Source organism: Vipera berus, assembly GCF_964194415.1.
Source record: "Vipera berus genome assembly, chromosome: 1".
NCBI lineage: Eukaryota > Metazoa > Chordata > Lepidosauria > Squamata > Viperidae > Vipera > Vipera berus.
The window spans coordinates 61771062-61776863 of record NC_138202.1 but is presented as its reverse complement, the minus strand read 5'-3'; the positions used below and the strand labels follow the sequence as shown (position 1 = coordinate 61776863).

At 40.3% G+C, this 5802-nt stretch overlaps 1 pseudogene across 1 annotated transcript; it reads left to right on the top strand.

The window, feature by feature from the left end:
• Positions 1–1409: 1409 nt before the first annotated feature.
• Positions 1410–3675, top strand: LOC308666039 (zinc metalloproteinase-disintegrin-like HR1b; annotated as a pseudogene). The gene is made up of 2 exons: positions 1410–2053; positions 2966–3675. The product of its transcript is annotated as a zinc metalloproteinase-disintegrin-like HR1b (transcript).
• The last annotated feature ends 2127 nt before the right edge of the window (positions 3676–5802 follow it).

Sequence of the window (5802 nt, the reverse complement as noted above, 5' to 3'; positions counted from 1 at the left end):
TTAACCCATTTTAACCTATTTTTAAATCTGTTTTAACCCTTGTTTGACTTTTTATAATAGTCAAAGACTTTTTATAAAGGATATATACTGGAGAGGCTACCATTGTTTTACCTACATTTTAACAACTCTACAAGCCAGGATTACCAAGAATGGGGAAAAGGAGAAAGAGACAGCATGTTCACTCAGCAGCACAGAGTTCTTCCAAGCCACTGAAGCAGCAGAAAATGGAAGATTTTGCTGCAAATAGACAGTCTGCTCCAGTAAGTAACTCATCTGTATGTGACTCATTAGAATGGGATTTTCAAACTGAACTTGAAAGCTAACAGCATATAGAATTCAGCACCCTCTTTTCCTGCAAAGGATGGGATAGTAACAAACTTAGTAAGGGAGAATGAAACAGATCTCCTGTCCAGACAATGTTTGCTCACAGCTCAAACTGTAAATTCAATCTACGAACTTTTATCAATTGTCACAAATAAGGTTGACTGCTTGAGTCTTTTGCAAAGTTTATCAGCAGTCAAACAAACATTGCAGAAGAACCCATGAGGAGACATAACGATAGAAATGGGATGGCTAATGCAGAAATTGAAACTAGAATAGTTCCCTCTCTCCCTTCTATAAATGAGAGAGGAAAGAATATCCACAAAGAAAACAACACTCATTCAGATAGTTCTAGAGGTGACCATTATAACCTCAGTTTACAGACCAACCAGGTTACCTTGCAAATCTATGACAACAGAAGGAATAGAGGACATTGGAGTGATAGAAAAGCTGTTAGGCAGTCTCTGAGCCAGCTGCTCCACTGTGAGTATACTCAGATTGATTTATTATATGCAGAGTAGTTGCCAGCAAGAAGGCAATGTATGCGAATTTTGTTATCCTTCAAGCAGTCCATAATTCCCTCAATGCTTTTTAGAATGAAGCACTTCCTGAGCAGTTTTTCAATATTTCCAATATGTGTCTTCCACTCAGGGAACCTGTGCCCACTCCTGGTTCAGTCTCTCCATGAGGGAACTATTGCTTTAAATTCAAGCGGCAACAGACCTCATACTGATAAGTTTGAAGCAGGGGCAACTGAATTGACCTTGAGAAAACAGAGAATTGATCCACCCACAGTCTGCTGAGGGTGTGCCAGAAGAAATGTTGATAGACTTTAACGATGTATTCTCAGACCATGAGCAATAATACACAGAGACTGGATGGTTTAAAAGAAGCATTGACAACAACTACTCAATCTAATGCATCAAACAACAATTATTATAACTATCCTCCAACAAATGCCCCTATGGAGAACTTGAACTGACTATATGAAGGCCAGTGCAAGAAAAACACTTTAAACATCATGTCATGGAATGTAGCCAGGTGGTATCAATTTAGAGGCCTTAATCACACTGATCCTCTGCAAGTCAACAGGAGAAGAGTTCAAGTTGGCTTAAAAGCAGAAAGAGATTGCCTGTCTTCAAATCAAATCCAGCCTCCAAAATGATCAAAGTTCTCTTGGTAACTATATGCTTAGCAGTTTTTCCATATCAAGGGAGCTCTATAATCCTGGAATCTGGAAACATTAATGATTATGAAGTAGTGTATCCACAAAAAGTCACTGCATTGCCCAAAGGAGCAGTTCAGCAGCCTGAGCAAAAGTATGAAGACATCATGCAATATGAATTTAAAGTGAATGGAGAGCCTGTGGTCCTTCACCTGGAAAAAAATAAAGGACTTTTTTCAGAAGATTACAGTGAGACTCATTAGTCCCCTGATGACAGAGAAATTACAACAAACCCTCCGGTTGAGGATCATTGCTATTATCATGGATGCATCCAGAATGATGCTAACTCAAGTGCAAGCATCAGTGCATGCAATGGTTTGATAGGACATTTCAAGCTTCAAGGGGAGACATACTTTATTGAACCGTTGAAGCTTTCTGACAGTGAAGCCCATGCAGTTTACATATATGAAAATATAGAAAAAGAGGATGAGACCCCAAAAATGTGTGGGGTAACCCAGACTACCTGGGAATCAGTTGAGCCCATCAAAAAGGCCTCTCCCCCTGGGGGTCACCAGACGGCATTGCCTGGCCGACGGCACCCTGAAGAGGCTGACTCTGTGGAAGCGAACCGGGCAATGGGAGGTTGATAATGGCAGCAGGTGGTCTCGCAAGTACCCCGGGCCTAAGCCATGTAGGGCTTTAAAGGTTATTACCAGCACCTTGAATCGCACCCGGAGGATAACTGGAAGACAATGCAGCTTGCGGAGGAGTGGTGTAACATGGGAGTATCGAGATACTCCCAAGCACCCGCATGGCTGCATTTTGCACCAGCTGAAGCCTCCGGGTGCACTTCAAGGGCAGCCCCATGTAAAGAGCATTGCAGTAATCCAGGCGAGAAGTGATGAGGGCATGGGTAACCGTGCATAGGGCATCTCGGTCCAGAAAGGGGCGCAACTGGCGCACGAGGTGAACCTGTGCAAAGGCCCCCCTGGTCACGGTTGTTAGATGATCTTCCAAATTAAGCCGTGAATCCAGGAGGACACCCAGGTTGCGGGCCCTTTCTGAGGGGGGCAGTGCCTCCCCCCCATCAAAAGAGATGGAACTTGTTGAACCATACGAGATGCCGGTATCCACAGCCACTCGTTCTTGGAGGTTTTAAGCCTGAGCCTATTCCTTCCCATCCAGACCCGCACCGCCTCCAGGCACCGGGACATCACATCAAGGGCATCACTGGGTTGGCTAGGGGTAGAGATGAACAGCTGGGTATATGAAATTGTCAACACTTTAAATGAGATTTACATATCGTTGAATATTTGTGTAGCATTGACCGGCCTAGAAATTTGGTCTAACACAGATTTGATTAATATGCAGTCAACAGCAACTGTTACTTTGGACTTATTTGGAGAATGGAGAGAGACAGTCTTGCTGAATCGCAGAAGGCATGGTAATGCTCAGTTACTCACAGTGGATGAACTATAGGATTAGCTAATGTGAGCAGCATGTGCCACCCGAAGCTTTCTGCAGGAATTGTTCAGGATCATAGTGCAATAAATTTTATGGTTGCAATTACAATGGCCCATGAGATGGGTCATAATCTGGGCATTAATCATGATGGAAATTCCTGTACTTGTGGTGCTAACTCATGCATTATGGCTTCTGTGCTAAGCGATCAACTTTCCAATTGGTTCAGCAATTGTAGTAAGGCTGAACATAGGAGGTATCTTATTAATCATACCGCACAATGCATTCTTAATGAACCCTTGAGCACAGATATTGTTTCCCCTGCAGTTTGTGGAAATGAACTTTTGGAGGTGGGAGAAGAATGTGACTGTGTCTCTCCTAGAAATTGTCGAAATCCGTGCTGCAATGCTGCATCGTGTAAACTACACTCATGGGTAGAGTGTCAATCTGGAGAGTGTTGTAAACAATGCAGATTTAGGGGAACAGAAACAGAATGCCAGGCAGCAAGGAGTGAGTGTGACTTGCCTGAACACTGCACTGGCCAATCTGCTGAATGTCCTACAGATTTCTTCCATACGAATGCCTACACAACTTCGGTTACTGCTACAAGTGCAGATGGCAGTGCCCCATCATGTATCACCAATGTATTGCTCTCTGGGGGGTCAGGTGCAACTGTGGCTCAAGATGCATGTTTTGATATTAACGAGACCAGCCAAAGTGTTTTCTAGTGCAGAAAGGAAAATGATGTAAAGATTTCATGTGCATGAGAGGATGTAAAGTGTGGGAGGTTATTCTGCGAACTTAATACTTTTCCATGCCAATACAAATATTCAAATGACCTAGATTATGAAATGGTTGATCATGGAACAAAATGTGGAGATGGAAGGGTCTGAAGCAACAGACACTGTGTTAATGTGACTACAACCTACAAATCAACCACTGGCTTCTCACAGATTTGATTTTGGAGATCCTTCTTCCAGAAGGTTTAGCTTCCCTCAAGTCGAAAGAGACCCATCTGCCTGCATCCTACTAGTAAATCATTCTTAGCTTCCAAATGGCATCCAAATTCTGCAATATTTCTTCTCCATATTTAATCTGTTTAGCTTTTTCTGTAATCAAACCTTTATCCCGCCACAAAGCTCCATGGGCATGTACAACACCAAAGGCTTATAAATAAATAAATGATATAGTATTAAATAACATAAACTTCCAGCAACTCAATTCTAGGAAATTAACCCCTGGGTGAAATGTTTGTACCTCTGGAGTTTTCATTGTTTGAAGAACCAGAGTGAACAAAATATAATAGACCTCCTGTACTTAATATATTCCTTGTATTTTGACATGCTTCCCTAGGGCATTCTTAGAAACTATTTTAAAAAATTCAAATAAACCCTTTCTAGAGGTTATTTCCCAATTTCACCACTTCACAGTGACCTACTTCACATTTTTGTGCTGAATAATCACAATTTTTAGTTTTTGTCTTAGTATGTTATATGGGTTCTTCTGTAGAATGGATAAAAAGTGTCTGTAACAACTGAAAAAACAGAGTAGTTTAGAATTCAAATCTTGTTCTGATTATAGATTGGCATAAGATCAGAAAAAATATATTCATTCCAATAGTGTTAAACTTATGAAATATAAAATATGAGGCATCTAAAATAGCAATAGAAAAGGAAGTGGGACATGGTGGCACTTTCTGTACTTATGTGACTTATATGGTAAACATTATAAAAATGATATGATTGAAAGAAATGCTGAAATCAAAATTCTATTAACAACCTGAGATAGCATGCAGATAATACCACTTTTATCTGTGCACTCATTAAACTGGAAACTAAAAATGAAAAAAAAAAACAACAACTTCATATCAACCTGCATGTTTAGTGATCTAGAGCTGATGGTAAAGAAATAATGGTTGTAGAAAGTTTTATTTCTTTGAGTTCAAGAATAAAGTTGGAAGTGTATTAGAGAATTAAAGAGGAGATCAGTCCTAAGAAAGAAGGCAATAACAAACTTAGACAAGAACATGAAGTATATTTCACTGACAAGTTCAGTATAGCTCAGGCAGTGGTAGCTATAGGAAAACTGGGTAATAAGAATGAGAAAAGGGATAGAAGTTCTTGAATTAAGGATCTGGAGACAGTTTTTAAGAATACCATGGACAGCAAGGTGAACTAATCAATTAGTTGGAGACCAAATCGGGACTGACTGCTCTCCTGAAGCAAGCAGAAAGTCACATACTTTGAGCACATAATGGTTTAGGGAAAAATATTATGTTTGACAAGATTAAGGGTAGGAGGGACAGGCAATGAATAAGCTGGATATATGAGATCAAAGATGTTATTGAAATGTCCTTGGAGGGGCTATAGGTTGTTACTACAGACAGATTGAAATGGCAAATGTTTGTCCATTTCTTAGGTGTCAGGAGTGAAGTCAGATTTAATGATGTCTAACTAACCAGTGTTGAGTGGATTCAGCCATTGTGGTGGTAAGCTATACTTATGATATGTCACATGAAGCTAGACACATGTAATTTTTCAAAAATCTGTAGCTGAATATAAAATGTCAAATCTATTTCAGAATTCAGTTGAGGTGGCCTAATGTGGAATAGTTATTGGAAGACTTTCAGTTTGAGTTGCAGTATTACAATTACACAGCATAATCTTCAAAAATCCACTGGTTCAAGCTGGACCTATTAGGAGTGTTCTGTTTCAATCTAGTGGAGGTACTGAACCTCCCTGGCCATGATGTCAAGAATCAAAGTTGTTCTTCTGTTCCCAACAAATTGTGCCACCTAACTTCTTTCCGATCATAATAATTTAAGCTGCCTTAAAGCAAGGTTATTGATGGTAGTT